The sequence below is a fragment of the Giraffa tippelskirchi genome, chromosome 10, assembly GCF_054371585.1.
Source record: "Giraffa tippelskirchi isolate mGirTip1 chromosome 10, T2T-mGirTip1v1.2.pri, whole genome shotgun sequence".
NCBI lineage: Eukaryota > Metazoa > Chordata > Mammalia > Artiodactyla > Giraffidae > Giraffa > Giraffa tippelskirchi.
The window spans coordinates 49,417,114-49,444,595 of record NC_137284.1 but is presented as its reverse complement, the minus strand read 5'-3'; the positions used below and the strand labels follow the sequence as shown (position 1 = coordinate 49,444,595).

Genomic DNA, 27,482 nt, shown 5'->3' with positions numbered 1-27,482 from the left:
ATTTATTTATTTTAGTTGGGGGCTAATTACTTTACAATATTGTAATAGTTTTTGCCATACATTGACATGAATCAGCCATGGGTTTACTTGTGTTCCCCTTCCTTGAGAGTCCCTTGGACTTCAGGGAGATCCAACTAGTTCATCCTAAAGGAAATCTGTACTGAATATTCATTGGAAGGATTGATGCTGAAGCTGAAACTCCAATACTTTGACCACCTGATGCAAAGAACTGATTCATTGGAAAAGACCCTGATGCTGGGAAAGATTGAAGGCAGGAGGAGAAGGGGATGGCAGAAGATGAAATGATCGGATGGCATCACCAACTCAATGGACATGAGTTTGAGCAAGCTCTGGGAGTTGGTGATGGACAGGGAAGCCTGGTGTGCTGCAGTCCATGGGGTCACAAAGAGTCGGACACGACTGAGTGACTGAACTGAACTGAATCTGATCTTATTGGTATCCTTTTAACCAGAGGAAATTTAGACATACAAAGAGTCAGAAGGAGTGTACACACAAAGGAAAGATCATGTGAGAACACAATGAGAAGATAACCATCTGCAAGCCAAGGAAGGAGGCCTTAGAATGAAGTCAACTGTACTGACACCTTGATCTTGGACTTCTAGCCATCAGAACTATGAAAAATAAATTTCCACTGTTTAAAAATAAATAAATAAATAAATAAACTGAAAAAATTGGTAATGGATGTGATCAAGGGCCTGAGAACGTTTATGTCCTTACTGCACAGGCAGAATGGGTGCAATACAGGACAGAGTGGAAAGAATGAGTGGCTAGGTTTACAAATTGCTAATTGAAGTTAATATTTTATCCATTTACTGGTATTTCATTTTCATCCTAAAACATCCATAAAGTGGCATTGTTTAAACAGTTTAAAATTAAAATGGTTACAAGTGCTCTATTTTTTCAATAAATTTATGTGATAAAAAATAAAAGTACAGATAATAGTTATCTGTCATCATGATATATTTGCACAAGAATATAAAATGGAAATATGACTATTAGTTGACAACAACAGAATATCAAAGATCAAATATTGTTAAGGATGTCATCTGGATTTCATATATCCTCTAAGTAAATGTAAACTTTTCAGTTCCTTTCACTTTATTCCTCATTGCTTACATATAATAAAATAATCCATGTCTCTAAAAAAAGCAAAAAGAAAATAAAGTCAGTACAGAATGTTTGTGCTAATATTAGGAAAATTCAAGTTTGGGAGAATTGAAAGAGCAGTGGTTACTCTTTTCCAGCACCCAGAGAGAAGGATCTATATTTTTCTAAGGCAGCTTCCTGAAAATGATTTATCTCACACCAACAGCAGGAGCAAAGTCCAGGCTCATACCCAGTTTCTAGAACAAAGTATTTCAAATAACTTTATCAGGTCCAGAATTCTAGTGATGTCCTAGCCCTCCTATCAGGACAAGGCCATAATCACACTCCCTTAGTAACAGCAGGGAAATTGGAGCATTGCTGATAAGCTGCTCTCTCTTTGACCTGCTGCCCACTCGTCTTCCTTCCCTCAGCTCCCCTCACCTGGCCAGCTCAGCATCTCCTCTCAAAGTGAAGAAATGAGACTTAAACAGGCAAATTGGTGCCCATGCCCCATCCTCACATCTAGTCTAAGTGGTCTGCAAGGTAATATGTACAATTATATAATTTCTACCATTGGGCCAAGAGGAAATTATAGGTTAAGAATTACATCCAAGCAAGTCAGACAGAGAAAGACAAATATAATATGATATCAATTATTTGTGAAATCCAAACAAATGATCCAAATGAATTATTTGCAAAACAAAAACATATAGACATAGAAAACAAACTTATGGTTACTGGGAGGATGGGAGTTGGGGGAGGGATAGTGGAATATAGAGAGATAAATTAAGAGTTTCAGATTAACATATAGACACTACTATATAAAATAGATAAAAAGCAGAGACCTACTGTATAGCACAGTGAACTATGTTCAATAACTTGTAATACCCTGCAATAACCTGTAATGGAAAATCATATATATGATAAACATGCAAATTAAATATTAATATTGTGTATATATACAAAACTGAATCACTATGCTGTATACTGAAACTAACAAAATGCAAATTTACTATACTTCAGTTAAAAACAGACAAATTATACCAGCTCAGTTCTGTTCACTTGAGTAATGACCACAAGCTGAAGTGCAAAAGCAAGGAATCTGAGAGCTGTTTTCCCAGACCCTACACGCGCTTTCATCTCATTCACAAATCCTGCAGGTGTGAAAAGTTCCTTTCAACCTTGATATTTTTCAACCCATTTACCCATAAACTAAATAGGTGGCATGAGTCTAGAACAGAAAGGAGGAGAAAGTCAAATAAGGGAAAGCAGTAAAATGACGCACCGGGGCGATGGAGATCAGAGCCCAGGCTAGGGCAGGACTGCACACAGGTCCAAATGGAAGTCAGGAAAACACTGGAGTGAGGAACAATCTTTGCAACACTGTTTCCAGGGAAGAGTTGAACACTGACCATAGTATTATAGTCAGTACCTGTAAGTTAACAGATTTTAATCTATTTCAAACTTATTGACCATTTACAGTTACTGATTCTGCAAAATATTTTCACTTTGTTTCTGTAACTGATAAAATATATGTAATCCAAAATCAAAAGCTGTGCATATCTAGCCATCTTTATGAATATATTAAGAACATAAATATAAAAGTGTAAGTCTCTGGAATGTACCAAATAATACAAATTGAAGAACATTATTAAGTCATGTCATGGCACATTTTGTTTGTTGATACAGTAATTAAGTTTGGTTTAAACTCTGAGTACAATTAATTTTTGAGATCCATACTGAAGTAGAGAAGAAAATCTTTTTCAAAAAAACATCTAAATTTTAAATATAATGGATTTTGCAGAACAAAACCAGGTATTATCATTGTCTCCAAAGTAAAATCTCATTTCATAACAGAATTCAATTTATAGAACAGAATAGAATAGCAGATGTTACAGTAAGCATTTTGACAAATCAATCAATATTTCAACTAAAATCAGTTTAAAATTGTATTCACAGTCACACTTCATAAAGCACTTACTGTAATGCCACCTATGTGTTTTGAATACATTATGTCACTTATCATTCCAGTTATATAAAAAGAAGCAATATTAGCCCCATTACAGAGATGATGTCCCAGGTCATTCCTGAAACCAGCACAGCTGGAAACCAGCCAAGATATCCCAACCCCAGAGTGCTTGCTGTGACCCTCCAAGCTCTTCCGCACTCAAACTTCCCATGAAAATATATGCACGTTATCAAATTAAGTAATGGATGCACTCTTGTATTGACGTCTGTTGGTGGAATTTTTAGTCAGTTCAAACTTGTAACAAATATAGTAGTCATGATATGTTAAAAAAACAAAGATGCCAACACTCACACATAAGACCGCACACAGTGCTCCCCTTTCCTCGTCCAACTCAAGTGATGATACAGTACAGCCTACCGGAGGTGTGAGTTGGCCTGATGAGAAATGATAGAGCATTTTCTTTATTATTATAAATATAATGACGTTTCTCAGCACAATTCCTTTTCAAGCATTTTTATATGACTTTCAGTGGTTTTCTAAGAGCCCCCCCCAACTTTTTTTTTTTTTTTTTAATAACAGACTTCATAACAGATCTAAGTTGGTTGGCCAGTTCTGCAGTGTTGAACTGTGGTCCATGTTGCCTTCCAAGTATCTTTGTAAATTAGGAATTGCTCTCCTTTGGGAGAATCTGGAGCAACTTTTTTCTTGTTCTCCTTCCCTCCCTTCTTCCCTCTCTCCATCCCTTGTTTCTTTCCTCCCTTCTTCTCTTTCTTTTTCTTTGTTTTGGCCTTCTGCAGAGGATGATATCATACCTAAATAGTGGTTTCTATTGACATCTTTTCATCTTGTATTGGTGTATATTTACACTCCCTTTTCACATGTCTTTCAAATTTTGTACTTTGATGGGCAAGTAATAATGCTAATTGCTTCTCAGCATTTTGACTGAGATCGAGGTTTTCCTGATGGCTCAGTGGTAAAGAATCTACCTCCCAATGCAGGATATGCAAGAGATGCAGATTCAGTCCTTGGGTCGGGAAGATACCCTAGAGTAGCAAATGGCAACCCACTCCAATATTCTTGCTTGAAAAATTCCATGAACAGAAGAGCCTGGTGGGCTACAGTCCATGGGGTCACAAAGAGTCAAACATGACTGACCACATACAATACTAATAACAGCATATGAAAAGTCAATTTTTATTTCACTATATCAGTGGCCATTTCAAGTAAAACATAAGTCATCCTATCTTAAAATCAGCATAGCCCTTCCTTTCCTTTGTAAGTTACTTTCACATTCCCCTTCTCACTTCTGGGGATTTGAGACCAGCCAGGGAGCTTTCTTTGCCCATTAAATCTTCTTTAGGGGCTCCAGACCCAATGTGCAATTTCTCTCAGTTCTTGCAAGACTTGTGACTAGTAGTTCTCATGGGATCTTATCAATTATCAACAACTACCAAGTTCTATATGTGTGTTTTCTTCCCTAATAAACCTGGAAGTTTCTTATGCCAGTAAATGCTTGATGTAACAAGCCAGGAATCTGCCTTTACTGAAGTTCATTCCCTACAGGGGAATAATATCCTGCTAGTCATATACTGCTTTTTCTTAGACGTCTCTTTGAAGAAGATATTTTCTGTTGGATTGTGGCACTATACAACTATTGGCTTCCCATCTTTAATGTCTCTAACATTGACTACCTAAGCAGTGATGTCATCTAAAAGTTATAAGACATTCTCTCTGTTGATAAAAACTTAGCAGTTCTTCAGAGTCAGCATCACAGCGTATAAGGAATATGTTAAGCAATATTTTAATTAAATTGACAGTCACTAAAAAGATTGCTGCTTCTCTGATAGTTCAGTTGGCAAAGAATCTGCCTGCAATGCAGGAGACCCTGGTTCAATTCCTGGGTTAGGAAGATCCACTAGAGAAGGGATAGGCTACCCACTCCAGTATTCTTGGGCTTCCCTTGTGCCTCAAATGGTAAAGAATCCACCTGCAGTGTGGGAGACCTGGGTTTGATCCTTAGGTTGGGAAGATCCCCTGGAGAAGGGGAGGACTACCACTTTAGTATTCTGGCCTGAAGAATTCCATGGACTGTATAGTCCATGGGATTGCAAAGGGTACAATGCAACTGAGCAACTTTCACTTTCAAAAAGATTAATAAGCAAAATATACAATTGCGAAGGGAATATAACCTTCCTAATGCAATAATACTTTTCAGATTTCACTATTTATGTAGATAATTCAGGATTTTTTTTTTTTTCGTCTGAACTTGCATCTATGTCCAGGTTTCTAAAATGCCATTTTTGTTCCCATAGCATTTAAAGAATGTTTTACTTGCTTTATTTAAAACATAACACTTTATGAACTACCAAAACTTCTTAAATATTGTATTAGTCTTCTAGTGTTACCATAACAAAGTACCATAACAGAGAGAGGGTGACTTAAACAACAGAAATTTATTATCTCCCAATTATGGAGGTGCCAGCAGGATTGATTTCTTCTGAAGACTCTATCTTTGGTTTGTACATGGCCACTTCCTTTGTCTTAACTTGGTGGACATTGTGTGTGTCTGTGTTAATCTCTTCTTACAAAAACAGCAGTTATATTGCATTAAGGCCCCCTTTACAAACTCATTTTAACTTAATTTCCTCTTTAACAGGGTCCTGAGGGTTAGGACTTCACTGTATGAATCTTGAGGGGATATGAATCAGCTCATAATGCTCTGTGGTCTGTGACAGGCCTCAAAAAAATTCATGCCCACACATGTAAAATACATGCATTCCGTCCCAATAATTCTAGGATTCTTAGCTTATCCCAGCATGCATCAACTTCAAGTCTGAGTCTCATCTGAACATCAGCTAAACCAGGTGTGAGCAAGAGAGGAGGTGTGAATCATCCTGAGGCAAAATTCCTTCACAGCTCTGAACTTGGGTAACAAGAAAATAAGTTATCTAATTCTAAACTACAGTGTTGGAATAGGCATAGCATAAGCATTCATATTCAAAAAGGAATAATAAGATGAAGAGCTCTGCAGACCTAAACATGTCTAAAAATAAGAAAAATTCTATTTTGTTTTAAGGCTCCAAAATAATCCTCTTTGTCTCTAAGTTCTGTTGTCCCAGCCGCTTGGTGTGGTCTTGCCCCCAAGGTCCAGCAGGGCGGCTCCCAGTCCTTTTTGGAAATGAGCAGGTGACAGTTTCACTCCTGGATGCCTGGGGGCAGTAGTAGCCCTGCTGACCTCTGAATCACTGTTGGATTTAGTATTACCTTTTTAAGGATGATTACATCTGGGTAGAATTATTGGTCTATTCTATAGAATTCTGTAAATTCAATCAGTAAAGAATAATGAACCCAAGATTTTCAAACACAGGTTTGGCAAGGGAAATGCACTGAAGAGGTAAGTGAGGGAGGTGTCATATGAATAAAATGTCCTCATTACTAAATGGCACTTTTAGAAGTTATGCCCCTGCCCTCTGACAGACACCTTCCTGCTTAATTCATTTCAAGGGATCTTCAAATGAAGATTCATCCTGTTTCATTATAAAGATTTTCTCTTCAGTCAAGTAACTGCAAATTCACTGGGAGGTGGAACATTATTAAATAACATCTGGGAGAATTATTAAATAATTTCCATACAAAGTTGAAAAGGAAGATTATTGACAGCTGAGATACTTGGATGATAATTCTACTTAAAAGCATCAATTTTTTTTGTTGAGTTGTTTCTCCTTAGTGACAAGGGCATGCACTTACATAAATATTGAGAGACTGCATACTTCTTGTTTTAAAATAAAATACAAAAGCATCAACTCAGAAAATATTTATTATATTTAGAAAACAATGTAATCCTTTCGGTTTTCAATCAAGTTGGTCAAAATGCATTATGTTCTTTGAGAAAATGTGCCATCAGCTATTTTGTGTTTATGTGTTATATTAACCCATTTAAGGATTAAGCTACAGGAAACTGTCAGAACAAGAGAACAGAAAAAAATAAAAATACTAAATAAAGACAGAGAATCTTTGATTTCTGGGGAGTAAGTATCAAAAAATTCCAAGTTTATGTGAAAATATGGCTAAAAATATAAATTCCCAAAGTTTCTCCTGAAGAAGATTATATTATGCCACCACAAAATATTCTTTTTTGGCAAAATGGTTATTCTGAGCTCGATGCAGACTGAGAATCAACAGGCACAGAAAGAAGTCTTTCTTGGAGCTGTTTTTTTCTGACTAAAAATAGAGACTTAAGCAAGAACATGTATAAATCCCCTCTTCTAGGTGAATTTTATGACTATGAAGATAGACTAGATAGACAAATAAAACTGCACAAACAACCCTTACTAGATTAGGTCTTATCATTTATCCTCCCCTACATAAATATATCTTCTCACAGTTTGCCACCTCTGAAAGTCCAAACACATTTTCCTTTGTCCTGTCACTTCTCCAAACTTTATCCCTGTGTTGAGATGCTATAAAAGCCTAAGCTCTAACCACCCCTTTGAGTTACTCATCACTAAGCTCCCCCACATATATTATTGCACATGTTAACAAGCTATGATTGCTTTTTTTTTTTTTTTTCCCTTGTTAATCTCTCTTTTCTTACCATGATACACAAGTTCCCTGTCAGAGAACCTAGGAAATTATAAGATAAAGGCTTTGTGTTTTTTCTCCCCTATACTTCTTTCTTTAACCTCTGAATCTTGTTTTCATGATCTGCTGTACTGGATAATATGTGTGGACCCTGTTCTGATAGCAGATATGAATCAAGTCCACCTCAGAAGCTTCCCCTAAATTTTATCCTCAGGAATAAGAGGTTGAATTCTTGGTGGGAAAATAACATAAATGGGTTGAATTATGCCATGGTACTCCTTTTCAAACCAAGAAATATTATAAAAAGTGGAGGCAGTAAGAATATTTTAAACGTTTCTATTTGCATAAACAAGATAGCAACCAAGAGACTCCTTCCAGAATCTGGTTTGTCTCTTTCAAGAGGACACAACAACTTCAAGGAGGCAGAGCAAAGGAGGTGAAATTTGAGGTGTCAACCACTGGCCCCTCATTATGGACATTTGCTTGAAATGTCTTTTTCTGAAGTGCTATTTTAAATTGTGCCAAATTTCATTGGTCAAATTCCTTGTGTGGGTTCCACTCAGGACTCCAGAGTTGATGGCAAGATTAAAAACATTAGAGATCTGAAAGATGGAAAGAAAAGTATTTCTGGAGATTCTGTTATTTGACTAAAAACAGCAACTTCTGGGAAGTGAACCTTCAGGGTAGACATACTCCTAGGAAGAAGATTGGAAATTAAATTCCAAAAATTCATCCTTAACAGCCTCAGGATACCCATAGTTTTTGATACACAGAAGAAAAGACTTACGCACAAGACTACTGCACTACTCATGCCATCATCAAGACCACACAGTGGTCTTCAACTGCCAGACTGACAACTTTTCTTCCCAATGTACTTGTCACCACTATTAGCATCACAAACTTAAAAGGCCAAGCAGTGACATTTTATTAAAGACCTTACACCATTGTTCCCTATTTATGAAAATGGCACCTATTGCCCAATCATGAAAACTGGTATACCTTAATTTTTATCATAAACTACATATAATCTATCACTAACGCCTGTCCACTTTATGTCCTCATTTTAAATCAAAGTGAAGAAGGGCAAAGGCTAACAGAGTTTTGCCAAGACCACTCACTGGTAATAGCAAACACCCTATTCCAACAACACAAGAGAAGACTGTACACGTGGACATCACCAGATGGTCAACACTGAAATCAGGTTGATTCTATTCTTGGCAGCCAAAGATGGAGAAGCTCTATACAGTCAGCAAAAACAAGACTGGGAGCAGACTGTGGCTCAGATCATGAACTGCTTATGGCCAAATTCAGACTTAAATTGAAGAAACTAGGGAAAACCACTAGTCCATTCAGGTATGACCTAGATCAAATCCCTTATGAGTATACAGTAGAAGTGACAAATAGATTTAAGGGACTAGATCTGACAGACAGAGTGCCTGATGAACTATGGAAGGAGGTTCGTGACATTGTACAGCAGACAGGGATCAAGACAATCCCCACGGAAAAGAAATGCAAAAACCCAAAATGGTGACAGAGGAGGCCTTACAGATAGCTGGGAAGAGAAGAGAAGTGAAAAGCAAAGGAGAAAAGGAAACATATTCCCATCTGAATGCAGAGTTCCAAAGAATAGCAAGGAGAGATAAGAAAGCCTTCCTCAGCGATCAATGCAAAGAAATAGAGGAAAACAACAGATTGGGAAAAATTAGAGATCTCTTCAAGAAAAACTAGAGATACCAAAGGAACATTTCATGCAAAGATAGGCTCGATAAAGGACAGAAATGGTATGGACCTAACAGAAGCAGAAGATATTAAGAAGACGTGGCAAGAATACACAGAAGAACTGTACAAAAAGGATCTTCATGACCCAGATAATCACGATGGTGTGATCACACACCTAGAGCCAGATATCCTGGAATGTGAAGTCAAGTGGGCCTTAGAAAGCATCACTACGAACAAAGCTAGTGGAGGTGATGGGATTCCAGTTGAGCTATTTCAAGTCCTCAAAGGTGATGCTGTGAAAGTGCTGCACTCGATATGCCAGCAAATTTGGAAAGATCAGCCGTGGCCACAGGACTGGAAAAGGTCAGTTTTCATTCCAATCCCAAAGAAAGGCAATGTCAAAGAATGCTCAAACTAGTGCACAACTGCATTCATCTCACATGCTAGTAAAGTAATGCTCAAAATTCTCCAAGCGAGGCTTCAACAATACGTGAACCGTGAACTTCCAGATGCCCAAGCTGGTTTTAGAAAAGGCGGAGCAACCAGAGATCAAATTGCCAACATCCACTGGATCATTGAAAAAGCAACAGAGTTACAGAAAAACATCTATTTCTGCTTTATTGACTATGTCAAAGCCTTTGACTGTGTGGATCACAAGAAACTGTGGAAAATTCTGAAAGAGATGGGAATACCAGACCATCGAACCTGTCTCTTGAGAAACCTGTATGCAGGTCAGGAAGCAACAGTTAGAACTGGACATGGAACAACAGATTGGTTCCAAATAGGAAAAGGAGTACGTCAAGGCTGTATATTGTCACCCTGCTTATTTAACTTATATGCAGAGTACATCATGAGAAATGCGGGGCTGGAAGAAACACAAGCTGGAATCAAGATTGCTGGGAGAAATATCATTAACCTCAGATATGCAGATGACACCACCCTTATGGCAGAAAGCAAAGAAAAACTAAAGGGCCTCTTGATGAAAGTGAAAGAGGAGAGTGAAAAAGTTGGCTTAAAGCTCAACGTTCAGAAAACTAAGACCATGGCATCTGGTCCCATCATTTCATGGGAAATAGATGGGGAAACAGTGGAAACAGTGTCAGACTTTATTTTTGGGGGGCTCCAAAATTACTGCTGATGTTGATTGCAGTCATGAAATTAAAAGATGCTAACTCCTTGGAAGAAAGGTTATGGCCAACCTAGACAGCATATTTAAAAGCAGAGACATTACTTTGCCAACAAAAGTCCGTCTAGTCAAGGCTGTGGTTTTTCCTGTCGTCATGTATGGCTGTGAGAGTTGGCTGGTGAAGAAAGCAGAGCGCCGCAGAATTGATGCTTTTGAACTGTGGTGTTGGAGAAGACTCTTGAGAGTCCCTTGGACTGCAAGGAGATCCAATCAATCCATCCTAAAGGAGATCAATCCTGGGTGTTCATTGGAAGGACTGATGTTGAAGCTGAAACTCCAATACTTTGGCCACCTCACGCGAAGAGTTGAGTCATTGGAAAAGACCCTAATGCTGGGTGGGATTGGGAGCAGGAGGAGAAGGGGACGACATAGGATGAGATGATTGGATGGCATCACCAACTCAATGGACATGGGTTTGGGTAGACTCCGGGAGTTGGTGATGGACAGAGAGACCTGGCGTGCTGCAATTCATGGGGTCGCAAAGAGTCGGTTTCGACTGAGCGACTGAACTGAACTGAACTGAATATGAGTTTAAACATAGAATTACTTCTCTCGTTGCTCTCCAGATTCTCTCTCTCTGTCTTTGTCTTTGATTTTGATCAGTCTTAGTGTGAATATCTTTGAATTTATCTTACTTGGAGTTTATTGAGTTTCTCAGATCTGAAGATTCATGTCCTTCATCAATTGTGGCATAGTTTTTCCTTTTTTTTTTTTTTTCTTCCCTCTCTCTCTTTTCTGGGATTTCAATAATGTGTATGTTGGTATGCTTGTTGGTATTACAAGGATCTTTCTTACTCTTTACCTTTTATTCATTTTTTCCGTGTTCCTCATGAATGAGCTCTATTGTCCAGTTTTGAAGTTCACTGATTTTTTTCTTTTGTCCTCTCAAATCTGGTATTGAATTCCTCTACAGTGTTTGTTCATGTACTGTACTTTCAGCTCTGTGATTCCTGTTTGATTGCTTTTAATCATTTCTATTTCTTTATAGATATTCTTATTATATTTACACATAATTATTTGCTTTAATTTGCTTTAATTAATGAGATGGAAATGGCAACCCACTCCAGTGTTCTTGCCTAGAGAATCCCAGGGACGGGGGAGCCTGGTGGACTGCTGTCTATGGGGTCGCACAGAGTTGGACACGACTGAAGCGACTTAGCAGCAGCAGCAGCAACTTTAATTATTTGTCCATAGTTTCTCTAGCTCTTTGGCATATTAAGAAAGCTCATTTAATGATTTTCATCTAGGGAGTTAAATGTCTAGTTCTCCTCAGGGATAGATTCTGTCAGTTCATCTTTTGTCCTTTGAGTGGAAAATACTGTATTGTTTCTTTGTGTGACTTAAATTTTGTTGTTTAGAAACAAAATTGGATATTTGAATATTACAAGGTGATAATACTAGAAGACAGTTCCTCCTTCTCTGGATTTGTTGGTGGTGGTAGGTGAAATCTTTGATTGCCTTATTTTCTTTGAGACATTTCCAAACTCTTTTTGCAAGAAATTTATTCCTTCTATGTCTCTCATGTGTGTTCATCAAAGTATCTGTCCCTGTATCTCAGTGATCAGCAGGTCGTCTAAGAGAGATTTACTTATGTACATGGAGCCAAATAGAGAAAAATAAAATATTACTCTCTTGTTTTTTGCAGCATGCCCTGCTAACCACCTGGCTGTGGCACTGGTTCAGTGTTAAATGTACTCCTTAGAGCTTTTCTTTTGTCTTCACCTCTCATTTGCAGAGTTCACAGATCTGCCAGAGGTACAAATCTAAGTTCATCTTAGATAGTTCTTGAGCAGGTGTCCAGGCCTGGGTAAATCCATTACACTTCCTCTTTCAAGTCCTTATTCCATGAGATATTTTCTCCTTTGTCTTCTCCTGAATAAATTAAGACTGTACACCACTTGCTCCATCTGCCGTCTCCTGGCTCAGGTGGGGACAGAAGTGAGCCTTTGAATCTTTTGGCAGATACCACCACCACTACTCAGATAGCTGCATCAGCCCAAGGGAGGGAGGAAGAGTCAGTAAAACAAACCTCAGCATCTGTATCAGTCCCTCAGGGTAACACTAAGCAAGTCAAAATGCCCAACTACAATAACTTGAGGAAAAAAAAAATCTCATATACACTAATGACCTGGCATTAGCAAGCTGCTGCAGGAACTCAGGATGTTATCTGGGGATTGTGGACACTACACTGGAAAATAGTAGATACTACACAAGTGAATGAAACTGCCAGAACTCTCTCTTATTAAAATTCAGCCACCTCTACTCTACAAAGAAACTCTATGATTGCTGGACATTTTGGATTAGATTTCAGAGTTTAAAAAATGTTGATTCTGTAAGTGTTTACCAGCTTATGCTTGTTTTGTAAAAGAGCCAATTATATGAATATTTCACTATGAAATTCCCCATCTTTATTTTTTATGTTACCTTTTTACATGTTCATTGATGGTATATAAAGGATTTCTGTATCTTTACTATTTTAAAGTACTTCTTGTAATATGTCTAATTGCTTTGTATATTAGTTCTTTAATTTTTATAGACATTTCCCCATGGTGTTTTTTCTTTTCTTATTGTTGTTATTTAAGATGATATCTTATTCAGTGAAGTGGTTTTATGTGTGTGTTTACAGTATCTTTTACGTCTGAAATTCAGGAGTTTCTTCAGTTGTGCAATTGCCAGGTTTTAAGTTTTATATAAATCCCTTAAATGATAAATTCTACATTCAGATAAGCAATATAAATTCAGATATCACACCAATTTAATGATTAAGACTAGAATTTAGATTATCTATGTTAAACTTTATTACTTTTTAACTTATGGTCTTGAGAATAACGTGACTCTTCATTGTTTTTTTAGCCATTAAGCAGACCTTTGTCTGGATTACTTTAATGGTTCTATTTGTTATACAGGTGTCTCAGTTCTAACTTCAAGCTCCATATTTCCTTTCATGAGTATTTAAAGCCATTACTCTGTATGACACAGCTCTATTCTTCCTTTGTAGTTCTAAATTGTCTCTTTGTTTCTGATAGTAGGCATATCCTTTTCTTCTTTGCATCTCCAAAGTGCCCTTTAAAAAAAAAAAAATCTTTCAGTTGCGCAACATTTCAAAGATGTGCACAGCAAAAATGCTGCATAGCCTTGCCCCATTTTTCCTGAACCTGAAGTATTCTCATCGATTCTCCAACCCACATGACTCTGCTTCCATCCATATCACTTCACTGGAGCTATCATAGTCATTGTAGCCTTCAAATCGTCAAGTTCAATGTCTTTAATGCTTTCATTTCACTGATCATGCACCAGCAACTCGTACAAGGAATCATTGTCTTACTTCCCAAATACATTTTCCTATGCCTTCTTTTCCAGTATCTCTTATTTTTCTTTTACTTCTGCTTGTTCTTTGTAGTACTGTTTCAAGTCCCTCCCTTAATAATCTTTGATTATTAACAATATTCTATAGTTTGTTATTGAATTCTCTTTGTTTCTCAGCGTGTAGTATATTCTTAGGTATTCTTAAGCATACTATAACGTCAGTCATTTTATATATATATATATATATATTTTTTTTTTTTAACTAGTACAAATATCTATGTGACTTTTATACAAAACGCCTTTGGGAATTTAAAACCAAATGTTCCTGAACGCAACACTTATTTTCCTTTTCTAAAATTACTATTTTCCATCCTTCATTTTAATAAATAGCAAACTTATCTACTCAGTTGCTCTTGTTAGGGCCTTGGAAAAAATAATTTATGCTTACCTATCCTTCATTCTCTCACTGCCTATTAATCATCAACAAAACTGTCCTTTTTTACATGTAAGATGTCACTGATTTCATATACTTTTTTCCCATCTTCATTGTCACTGTTTTCAGACAATGAAACAGTGAGTTAGTGCTATAGTTGATCTGTATGATTTCATTTTTCTCTAACTCATAACATGTCTTGTAAGATGAACCAGAAATATTTTCCTAAAATGAAGTCCAGGTCCTGCTACTTCTGAAAAAATCCAAGAGTGGCCTCCAGAAAAGAAGACATATATATATATATAAAAAAATAGAACAAATAGATAACAAATAAAATGGCTAGCTTAGTATATCAATAATAATATTAAATATAAAAGGTCTAAATACACCAAATAAAAACAAAGAATAGAATGAATGAGTTTAATAATGAACCCATTATATACTTTTTATAAGAATCTTACTTCCACAATAACATGTAATACTGAAACTACCAGATATGAATATAAAAATGCATAATTAACTATTCCTTACAATGCTTCAAACTTGATGAATTATGCATCATAGTTTTGAATATGAAAAATTAAAACTACAAAGCTTCTACAAGACAAATTAGAAAATATTTCCACAATGCTTGTGAATGCAAAGATTTCTTACAGTAAACATAAAAAGCACTAACATCAAGCATTTTTAAATGATAAATTTGATTTCATAAATATTGAAAACATCTGTCCATCTAAAATAACCACTGAACAACTAAAAATGCAAGCCATATGCTCAGAATATATACTACACACACATACACAGAGGTATATTTAATTACACGGATAGATATTTGATCAAAGCACTTGTGTCCCCAATATACAAAGAATTCTTGCAACTCAGTACTAAGAAGTCAAAGACTCTATTAAAAATGGGCAAGCAACTTGACAGCCACATTACAAAGGAAGATATGAATAATAATAAACACATAAGTAAACACATGAAAAAATTATCAACATCATGACTCATTAGGAAAATACAAGCTAGTATCACATAGATATACTACTACAAACCCAGTAAGAAGGCTAAAATTAAAATTTATGTGAATTCCAAATATTGACAGGGATGTGGGATTAATCAAAGTCTTATGCATTGTTGGAAGGTCAGCATGATGGACCAACCAATTTTTAGAAATATTTGGATCCTCATATTGATAAATACATGTAAACCACATGGCTTGATAATTAGTTTTCTAAGTATCCTACACCTAAACATGTAAGAGAAATAAGATTACATATCCACACAAAGATTTGTAAACAATTGTTCATAAAAAGTTTATTCACAGAAGCCAAAATGTCCAAACATTGGAAACACCTTAAATATTAACCAAGAAGACAATGGATAAACAATGTGTTCATATACTGGAATACAGCTCAGAAATAAACATAAGCTATTGATACAATTATGTAGGCTAATTTTCCAAAGAACATTTTGTTGTTAGACACAAAGATTTTATACTTTACAATTTCAGTTATATGGAGTCCAACAGTGGTAAAAATAATCTAATATTGTTAGGAATCAGAACAATGGGCAAGATTAACTGAAGGGTGGCATGAGCGAGTTTTCTGGGTGGTGGAAATATTCAATATATTGATTGTAGTATGGTGGTTACATGAGTGTACACATTTGTGAAAACTCATCAAATTGTGAGCTTGAGATCTATTAATGCATGCCTGCCTGCGTGCTAAGTCACTTCAGTAGTGTCTGACTCCTATGACTTAAGGACTGCATTCTGCCAGGTTCCTCTGTTTATGGGATTTTCCAGGCAAGAATACTGAAACGAGCTGCCATTTCCTCCTCCAGGGGACCTTCCTGACCCAGGGATTGAATCCATGTCTGCTGTGTCTCCTGCATTGGCAAGCTGGTTCTTTGCCACTAACACCACCTGGGAAGCCCATTAGTGCATAGATTTCTCCATAAATAGATTTCAGTGTGTGTGTGTGTGTGTGTGTGTGTGTGTGTGTATGTGTGTAAAATGATGTTTAAAGTAGGCAGTTGATAGCAACTAGTTAGGCATCCATACCCTAGAGATAGGGGTCCCAGAACCTCCTCTGAACTTAGCATTCTTAATATGGACTTCTACTGTCAACATCACCTAGTTCCTTTGCAGTTAGGAACAGAAAGAAGAAGGTGAAACTGATGATTTACATTACAACTTTAAACTTTCTTGGAAATCTTATACAAAATGTTTAACTTACATGTAGTTGACTACTCTTCTCTTTGAGAGAGCCAGGCAAATCAAATTTTAAAAGTCTGAGCACAATATCACTCCCAGCAACAGAGCAATCCTATTAAGTAAGAAGAGACAAACAAAAATCAAATACTAATCTTTGTTGGACTTTTCACTCCTCCCATTGAAATTTTCAAATTGCCATGCACAGCTTTTTCATATATATGAAAAATTTCACACATGACAACTTCCCCTTCTCCAAAGATGATAGCCCCAAAGCCTTATCAAATTTTTGCATTTATCTTTGAGAGGAAGTCCAGAATTTCTGGGTAACATAAAAACTTCTTATCTGTTTATAGCTCTTGATTCTGACTTTTTAAAATCTCTTCCAGACACATCTAATATAATGTGGTTGAGAATAAACAATATAAACACTATAACGCTTCATTTGAAAAATGGAAGAGTGAAAAGTCTCTCAGAAGTCACTAACTCATAGCTAATGTCATTCTTTGGGAAGAAATAGACTGTTTCATACTTTTTTAAATTGTGATTCACACTTGTAGAAAACCAAGAAATTGATGAAGAATATTACAGGTAAGACAGATTGTGATCTGGGGTCAATGTGAATTTAGCTAAACTTCGAATTGCATTTTCTGTGTCCTCTTCTCTAGTGGCACTTTTTCATTGTCCTCTTTTTCTTTTCCTTCTTTTCCCCTCCATGTTAACATTTTCTTTCTTCACTGTGTGAATGCTAAGTCACTTCAGTCGTGTCCGACTCTTTGTGACCACATAGACCATAGCCCACCAGGCTCTTCTGTCCCTGGGGTTCTCTAGGCAAGAATACTGGAGTGGGCTGTTATTTCCTCCTCCAGGGGAACTTCTGGACCCAGGGATGGAACCCGTGTCTCTTAAGTCTCTTGCATTGGCAGGCGGGTTCTTTACCACTAGTGCCACCTTAAGGCCTATGAAGCCTGTTTCTGTGTAAATATGGTGATTGTATCACGATTTCTAACTCTTTTATGCTACTTCAGCTCTGCCATTTGGTGGTCATGATAAATAAAAATAGCCATTGAAATTTTTTCCCTTTAGGTTTCAAAGCATTCTCTGTTTTGCCTTTGTTAGACTCATATATTTATTTCTTCAATTAACAAATTGTTGGATAGACCTTTTAAAGCAATGATGCTTATCTTAGGACAGTGGGTATTTCTCCTGAGGTTCAAGATAGTGTATATCAGCTAACCTTTCTCCTGGACTCAAGCCCAAATTAGTCAGTATTTAGTGATGTTTTCTTCACCATTCTTGATGTGGATCTTTCTTTCCTAATTTCACTCAAGTTAATTATTAATTTTTACTACTTTTGAATTATGTGTTACATTCAAAAGAGAAAGAAAAAACAAAAACCCTCCTTATTATATCAGCTTTAAATAGAAGACAAAGGAAGAGTTCTTAGCACTATTTAAACTTTTGGATGGACAGGTTTTCTAACCTTCCTAAGAGCAGACTCACTGATCTGATGCCGGAGTCCAACTCCGGCAGCCAGGGAAATGCCCTGAAGGGATGAATGGGGTCGGCGAATGATGCAGCCTCCACTCATTTGGACTGCATGTTTATTTTAAGCATCAGGTTTTCTTTTGTACTTTTATAAAAGCATTAGGTCAGAGGTATGACATCTTCAGTTTCCCCTCACCCAGATTTACTGTCTCCATAAATCATTGTTGTCCCTCAGAGTTCCCTCTTAAGTCTCCTTGTGATAAGGTTGTAACTCAAGTTTGTCTCTGGGCTGTATACCACATTCCTCAGTTTATTTATCTTTCTAAATCCTGCTTGAGCTCATTAACTCCTAAAAAGACTTCTAGCTATTAGTATCTCTAAAATTCCTAGTTTCTATAGGCTATAGTAAAATACTACAACATACCTTAAACTTTTAGCTTCTAGCTATCCTTAATTATTCCTAACCCCTAAACTCAGCAAACTTCTTTTGCCATAAACATTTCCCTTACAGGCAGGTTTCACATAACAATGTTTCCCATGGCCTCAAGCTGCAGCCTGTGTGCTCATCCTGGAACATTCTTTGTAAAGGTCCTTGAACAAATGTCAATAGTTAACTTTATGGATTATAACATTATTTCCATCCAACTCAACCGGAGGAAGGAAAGGACAAGTCAGAATCACAAGACCTAACTCCTTCATCCCGGGACCGTGCCTGCGGGATGAGGAGAGGGGGTTGGGGCCGTGCCTCCATTTTGTCAGTAATGCCTATCGCGGCTTCCGACATCTCCCCCTTTTTTATTTGTTAGAGCATAAGTGTGAAACTCAGTAGATAAAGCAGAAACAATTTGGTTGAGTATTCTGAAAAGGCACGGGGCTAATGGACAAATCAGAACCAACAGGCATAAGCACATGGCTGCATTAATCATTATTGTAAAAAAGGATCCATGGGAAAGATAGCCTTCCAGATTTTTAAAAAGGGAATTAGAAAGCCATTGAGAGGAAAAGTCAGACTCCACCTGGTTCATAATCTGGATATCTTGATGTAACTTACAAATATCAATACTAAAATCTGAGTGATTCCAAACGCCTAAAATATGATTCCTAATGCGTTCCTAAGAATGCACGGAATCATTCACTTGTAGAGGGGTAATGCACATCCATTTAAATTTAGCATGGCACCTTAAAGACAACTTAATTTTTAAATTTGTAATTTCTTGCCTTACAAGCAGGAGTGCTTCTTCTAAAGCATTGGCCTTATTTTCTATCTTCCTATCTATGATTTCCTGTGTAGCAAGAGCTACAGAGACATTTTTGGACAGGTGATCGACAAACGAGGCAGTATGCACTTCTTTTGACAGGGCGACAGCAGAAACCGTAACTGAAGCAATTATGGCAATCAAGGCAGTTATTTCCACAATCAGAGCTGCAATGAATCATTTAGGTCGAGAAATTAAGTCATTAAATTCATACAAAACTTTCAATGCATAATCATCAAACCATTGTCCCTCTAATTTTACAGGAACCATCAAATATGGAGGTTGCTTTACAATCATCACAGCCTTATAATTACTATAATCGTTCCCATCAACACAATTTGATATAAAACAATTCACACATTCAACATTATAAAGTGATTTCCTTTAAAAACTCTCAAATCATTCCGATTTTTGGCCAACAGAAAGGCATAGGGAGAATGTATGCAGGCCCGTACAATATATCTTTGTTCATTTAAAGGTTTGTGTAAAATTACAGGTGCCATAGCAGCCAATGCTCTCCATAATTCAGGTCACATGGGACCTGTTTCATCGAGACTCACTAAAGGAGGAACCCATCCATTAACATGCCACCTAGTAATTGCTAAAGGATAAAGGATAAATGAATCATTCCATATGGATCTATAAGATTCTTCAAAAATTAAATTCAACCATTGATCCAAAAGATAGGGGCACCCCCATTCTATCAGAAAATGTCTAATGGCAACAATGGGAATAAATAACTTTAGGGCATACATGCATTCTTTCCAACGTGGAAAGCCAGAAATTCTGCTTATACTTTCCCAGGCCTGTAATCCTTGTTCATCAGAATCCAGGGCGGGGAATGCACAGTTCAGAAAGTCCCTTAAATGAGGGGCTGCCTGTTTTATGGCATCATATTGTCTTTCTTGTGCCCCTGGCATCAGCAGCTGTAAGGACCAAAAGTCTCTCTTGCCATTGTTTCTCAGAGAATCAGTAAGCATGACTTTCAAGGAAGTGCTAACACATCCATTCAAAACCGGAGCTGATCCTAGTAAGGAGGAAGGTATGACAAAGCAAATAGGTGGATAAACAGACACGCCTGAAAGGTTGAAGGGAGCGCTGACCACTGTTTTAACATTATAGGATAGATGGATGCCCTGCCCAAAAGATGAGTATCATTAACAAAAACACGAATGGGCTCATTCATCCAATCTACAGGCTGGAAAGAGGGTGGATTAGGCAAATAGGCCCAATGAACTTTTTCTGCACTGGAGGGCCTCGACTGAAAAGCCAACACAGCAAGCATAGCCACAAACATTACCATAGGAGTGGCTTCATATCTCCCCCCTTCTATTAATTCTTCAGCCTGCTGAGCAAGGTGTTTCAGCTGACCCCATGTTGGCACCGTGCTGGAGGTAGTTGCTTGAGTGCAATGATGGCCATAACATGGAGCAGAATGCGGTTGGACTCGATCAGTATGTCTCTCTTGAAGCGCCAGGTGTCTGAAGCGATGTACTAGCAGTGAAGCCTCAGGTGAAGTGTCACTTGCCTTTTGGCTTCTCCTTGGTTTCCTCAGGTCAGGACTCGACAAGCTTCTGATCTCCCTATTATCCTTCAGTTCCAGACTCCAGGGATCTCAGTGACCTCATCGGTCTCTGTGGTCTTGGAGATCTCATGGGGCTGGACATGTCGAATCAGTCTGTCAGGAATCCAAACAGGAGAAGTGGAATCCTGCGGAAACACACAAGCATACCCTTTCCTGCAAGTTAATAGCACATCTGGCCCTTTCCACTCTCCAGTAAGGAGGTCTTTCCACTTGACCAGGGGCCGAGTCATAGCCCCTTTAGGAATCCAGTGTCTCATCATTGCAGTCTGCCCTGTGTGTCTACGTTTAGATGATTAATTACAAACAAAGCATGATGTAGAACACGATGTGGAGAGGAATACTTAAATTCTACCTGTCTTAATTTAGCTATCTGATTTTTTAAAGTCTGGTGCGCCCTTTCCACTATGGCTTGGCCTTGGGGATTATAAAGTATTCCTGTTGAATGCAGTATAGAAAATTGTTGACAAAGTCTCTTAAAGGCAGCAGAAGCATAAGCTGGGGCATTATCTGTTTTTATCTGTTCAGGGAGTCCTATTTGGGCAAAGCATTGAAACAAGTGCTGAATTACATCTTTTGCTGCTTCACCTGATCTGGCAGAAGCTATAATAACAGGAGAAAAGGTATCCACGGTAACATGCACAAAGGACAGTTTTCCAAAGACCGGGGTGTGAGTTACGTCCATTTGCCAGAGAGCGTTAGGCCTAAGGCCTCAGGGATTTACTCCTAATGTAGAGATGGATTAGATGTCGGGCAGTTTGGACATAACTTAACTATTTGTCTAGCTGCCTCCCTAGGGGTATGAAACTCATACCTTAAACCAGCTGCATTTCGATGGTGAATTTTGTGAGAATTTTTAGCCTTGTCAATCTTTTCATGTAAGTTTAAAGCAATTACTTTAGTTAATGCATCTGCCAAATCATTTCCCTCATGTAAACGGCCGGGCAAGCCGGAATGGGCTCTAATATGTCCCACAAAATATTTCTTATCTCTATGCTTAATCTCTTTCTGTAAATCGAGTAACAAGGAGAAGATAGTAGTCTTATTTTCCAGAATATTAGCAGTCTCAATATGAGGGAACAACCCTACAATATATCAGGAGTCAGTCAAAAGATTGAAGGCATGGTCTCTCAAATGTTGAAAAGCCCAAATAACTGCTCTTAACTCAGCTCTTTGGGCAGATGTCTCTACAGTTACCTGAACATGGGATTTTCCATTAATAATTGTGACCGCTGTACCATTAGAGGAACCATCTGTGAAAATTAAAATTGCCCCTTCTAAAGGTTGAATAGAAAATTTCCTCGGAAAAATCATGGAATGTCTTTTGTAAAAAATGCAAAAGGGGGCTTGAAGGTAAATGAAACAAAATTTGTCCCCTGAAATCTATCAGGGCAACTTGCCAATCAGCACTGTTTTGTAAAAGAAATTGCAGTTGATCATTATTGAGTGGAATCACTATATTTGCTACCTCTTTTCCAAAAAGTTCCACTTTTTTTTCTACCTTTTATAATTAATTGTGCCACCATCCTGGGATAAGATAAAACTATTTTTCTTGGGGTCACTGGTAGATAGAGCCATTCTACTGGGCCTTCTTTGCACAAGCATCCTGTAGGTGTATGTTCTGTGGCGAGAATAATTAAATCCCATCCTCTGGTAATATTAATTCTAATTAACTGATCATTCAAAGCCTCATCCACGTTAACAAGAGCCGACTCTGCCTCACTAGTCAATTCTCTCTTAGAACTGGGATTAGGATCACCCCTTAAGCAATCAAATAAAGGCTTTAAATCTGCAGTAGTCAGTCTTAAATGTGGGCATATCCAATTAATATCCCCTAATAATTTCTGGAAATCATTTAAAGTTAGTAAACGATCTCTTCGCAGCTGCAAAGGAGCATGACTCACAGTATGGGTATTTAACACCCTTCCTAAATAAGAAAAAGGAGAATTTACTTGTATCTTATCTGGAGCTATCTTCAAACCCCAGTTTTCCAAGGCCTCAATCAATTCAGATAAGATTTGTTGCAATAAGGCTCTATCTTTATGGGCAGCCAAAATATCATCCATATAGTGTATCAAATATAAATCCTTATACTTTCCTCTAACATTTTGCACATCTTGATCTACAAATTTTTGACACAAGTTGGGGCTATTTTTCATTCCCTGAGGCAAAAACCTTCCATTGAAACCTTCTATAGGGCTGTTTAAAATTAACTGAAGGAAGACTGAAGGCAAATCTCTTACAATCTTGAACAGCCAGGGGCATGGTAAAGAAGTAATCTTGTAGATCTATGACTATCACATTACATTGAAAGGGAACAGCTACTGGGGAAGGGAGACCTGGCTGAAGGCCCCCCATGCCTTCCATAGTTGCGTTTATAGCTCTCAAATCTTGTAACAATCTCCATTTTCTTGATTTTTTCTTAACTAAATCCTCAGCTGCCTGCAGCTTTCAGCTGTTAAGGGGCTTTGCTCCACTCATACCAGTTTATCAGATTTTTAGGTAATAGGGTCGGCAGCAGGAGCAACAGCCTCTAGGATAAATTTGAATATCTTAAACCTTTTTTATTCTTGTTAGGAACCGTTTCTAATGGAGAAACAATTCCCTGCTGATCTTTACCAAGCCCCTTGTCAGAATTATACCTCATTTGCAGCATTTGGTTAGTAACTTTTTCATCTGGGCTATATAAAAGCATTTTCTTCTGAGATAATATATCTCTCCCTCATAAAGAAAAAGTCAGTGAAGGAATCACATATGGGCAAAAGGTGCCTTGTGCCCCCTTTTCATCTGACCATATCAAAATTTGTGAGTTCTTAGCAACCGAGGGCACTGACCCTATTCCTACCAAGCCGGCATTGGTCAGACGTGTTGGCCAGGACGAGGGCCAATCTTTTCCAGCAATGCAAGAGACATTTGTTTCAGTATCTAACAGCCCTGACATTTTATTTTTTTGAATTAAAAGATCTTTCAAAGGCCTTGAAGCTGTAATTTCCTGCACCCAAAAGGCTAGATCACTAGATTCAAATCCTCTGGGGCCCCTAGCTTGAGAAGTCAAGGTTTTTCCTGTCTGATAATAAGGTAAAAGCAAAAGTTGTGCTATTCTTTGACCTTTATTAATTTGTACAGTTTTGGCAGGCGGCGAGATCAAAACTTTAATTTCCCCCGTATAACCAGAATCTATTACATCAGGCACCACTGAAATTCTTTGAAGGGAAAGCGAGCCACGTCCCAGCACAAGTCTTAAAATGCCCTCCAGCAGGGGGCCAGTCACTCCTATTGGAATTGGAGCTTCCTCGCCTTCCCTTTAGGTCTCCCTGTTGTTTCACTTTTTTTTTTTTTTTTAGCCTGGGTGAGGCCCTCCTGAAGGGGCTTTCTCCAAGGAGCATGCTCTGTATATTGTTCATGTGTCTGTGTCAAAAGCTTTTTTGTTTCAGAAAACTTCTTATCTTTCTCAGCCTCAGGCAATGCTCTGGGAAGCTTTGGGGGCAAAGTGGGGAACTTCTGGGCGCTGGGAGGCGCAAACGGAGGCGGTGGCAATCACCTCAAATCAGAAAGTGATGGATAAATTTTTAAAGTTTTACGTAGAGGAGGAGGGGCCTTGCTAGGGCGATCGACTGCAGCGTCCTGCAAGTCCTCTCCTTCCTCAGGAGGTTGACCACAGTCTCCCTCCTTTTCTTCACCAATGGCAGAAAACATAATCTGCGCGGAAGGCGGAGGCCCACCATCCACCACTTGCAGCCTCTCCCAAAGGCTGTCTAACAGCCTCATGCCGAGGGTCCAGGACGTCCCTATTCCACAGAGCAAAAGCACCTACCGGAAACTTTTCTGGCCCATGCAAAGTATAAAACAAATGTAACTTATCTCCAACTTTAGTCCAGGTTTTTAGATTTACAGTGTTCTCCTCAGGAAACCATGGGCATTGCTCTTGGACAGAAATTAGAAATTTAATGCCTCTATGGGCTAACATGTGAAGTAATATTTCAATAAACATTTAGAGAATACAAAAATCAGAAGTTTAACGCTTCTATGGGCTAACATGTGAAGTAACGTTTCAATAAACATTTGTCTATTCTTGGATGCAGAGAGTCTCATTTTCCTAGAGAATATTCTTACTGATTCTGTGTCCTCCTCACCCTGCCTAAACTGCAGAGGGGTACCGGTCACCCACGGACACAAACCTACCCGTCCCGCTTTGCACTTATGAAATTACTTAATTATTTACCTACTTGATGAATTACTTACCTTTCAGGTGTTCTCTGTTCGGGCGCCACTTGCCGGAGTCCAGCTCCAGCAGCCAGGGAAATGCCCTGAAGGGATGAATGGGGTCGGCGAATGATGTAGCCTCTCACTCATTTGGACTGCATGTTTATTTTAAGCATCAGGTTTTCTTTTGTACTTTTACAAAAGCATTAGGTCAGAGGTACGACATCTTCAGTTTCCCCTCACCCAGATTTACTGTCTCCATAAATCATTGTTGTCCTTCAGAGTTCCCTCTTAAGTGTCCTTGTGATAACATTGTAACTCAAGTTTGTCTCTGGGCTGTATACCACATTCCTCAGTTTATTTCTTATCTTTCTGTATCCTGCTTGAGTTCGTTAACTCCTAAAAAGACTTCTAGCTATTAGTATCTCTAAAATTCCTGGTTTCTATAGGCTATAGTAAAATACTACAACATACCTTAAACTTTTAGCTTCTAACTATCCTTAATTATTCCTAACCCCTAAACTCAGCAAACTTCTTTTGCCCTAAACATTTCTCTTACAGGCAGGTTTCAGATAACAATGTTGCCCATGGCCTCAAGCTGCAGCCTAAGTGTTCATCCTGGAACATTCTTTGCAAAGATCCTTGAACAAATGTCAATAGTTAACTTTATGGATTATAGCATTCTTTCCATCCAACTCAACCGGAGGAAGGAAAGGACAAGTCAGAATCACAAGACTTAACTCCTTCATCCCGGGACCGTGCCTGCAGGATGAGGAGAGGGGGTTGGAGTCGTGCCTCCATTTTGTCAGTAATGCCTATCGTGGCTCCCGACAACCTGAGGCATGTCCATGGATTTCTGACAGGTAAAAAAAAAGCCCTAATCAAGCCATGCTTGTGGTAATGGCAGCATGTCAAGTAAGTCACAAGAAAACTATTCAGAAATATATTCAGTTAAATATTTTAAAGCACCTTACTTCAAGGCATCTTGAGTAAAACAAATCCCAGTGGGAGCCTCATGGCTTATCTATTAAATCTGTTAATAAATATAGATTCCAGGACAGAATTGCCTTGTGGCTACAATAAGACTGATTGTGAAAGCATAGATTTCTACTGACACCTGGCTGACCTAACACTCTTAGTTTACAGAAGAGGGTAGCTGGAGGAAATTTGCAAGAGCTGAGTATATCTCCAGAATTCATTTTGTAATCATTTCTGTGACCTTCATTGTGTTCATGATTTTTAGGTGATTAAAATATTTCATTGTAGAAAATATTATTACACTGAAATTTATTTAGTGTTTCTTTTTCTTTCTGCTAAATGATTCTTTTTAAACTAATTCAGTAGATTCATTTTCCTCAAAAATATAGAAAAAATTCTATTTTTACAGAAAAAAAAGATTTAACAGATTTTTCTGTCTTCAAAATTATATATGGAGCTTTTGGATTTCATGTCCATATTTCTAAGTTAAGAAGATCTTAATCCATAGCTATAAAAGTTTCTGGTAGAAGAAACATTAAGCTTTGACAACAATAAGAAGAATGTGAGCAGGAGAGATATGGCCAGAGCCATCTTTTCCCTGATTAAGAGCCCAGCTGCCAAATCACAATGGATCAGGAGATGGAATGCATTTCTTTCTCATTTTATAGAAGCCTGAAAGGTATGAATTAAAGATTTCTTGACAGGGTCAGGAATAACAGCATTATAATTGGGGGAAATCCTAAATAATGAGGTGGTAAAAATGTTGTCAGATCAAGGAATTGAGACAGTCTATATCATGATGTACATTTGTGAAAAGACCCTCAGATAAGTTCCAAGGAAACACTCCAGAGAAGACTTTAAATTGCCTAATTCTGTATGTTAGTGTCTGTGCCCATATCTCATACCTAGCTCAACATTATAACTCAGAGTACTTTCAGGTGCAGGTGTTAGAAACCCATATTAAACTACCTGAAGTTTCCAAATCAAATGAATGAAGAATAAAGGCCGCTTTTGTAAGAGTTACTATAACTTCCAGGTATCTGAAAAGCAGGAACCAGAGATGCAAAGGTACAATCAGCTAACGTCAAAACTACAAGGATGAAACTGCAAGATGGGTAATTTCCAAAGTGAAGGAAAGTATTCATCTTTCCATAGACATGGAGCTTATGGCCAGATATGATACAAAAGAGGTGTTTAGATCCCCAAGGCTCTTACTGAATTCTTACCAAAAGGTATATCAGCATCAATTATGTTAAATTAAAAAAAAAATTCCTAAATATATTACTTACTTAGGAAACTGTAATGAACTTGATAATTACCATGGAATATACAAACATGGGCTTCCAACATGTCACTGTGGTAAAGAATCTACCCACAGTACAGGAGACATGAGTTTGATCCCTGGGTGGGGAAGATCCCCTGGAGTACGAAATGACAACCCAATACAGCAATCTTGCCTAGA

At 37.9% G+C, this 27,482-nt stretch overlaps 1 long non-coding RNA gene across 1 annotated transcript in view; it reads right to left on the bottom strand.

The window, feature by feature from the left end:
* Positions 1 to 27,479, bottom strand: part of LOC145522356 (uncharacterized) — a 41,004-nt gene extending 13,525 nt beyond the window's left edge. Inside the window, exons 1-7 of the long non-coding RNA XR_014065996.1 lie at positions 27,310 to 27,479; positions 25,082 to 25,146; positions 20,786 to 20,967; positions 19,220 to 19,424; positions 16,539 to 16,628; positions 3,428 to 3,510; positions 2,393 to 2,539 (exon numbers count right to left, since the gene is read on the bottom strand). This is a non-coding gene — a long non-coding RNA (uncharacterized LOC145522356). The remainder of the gene's footprint in view (positions 1 to 2,392; positions 2,540 to 3,427; positions 3,511 to 16,538; positions 16,629 to 19,219; positions 19,425 to 20,785; positions 20,968 to 25,081; positions 25,147 to 27,309) is intronic.
* Between the last annotated feature and the right edge of the window lie 3 nt (positions 27,480 to 27,482).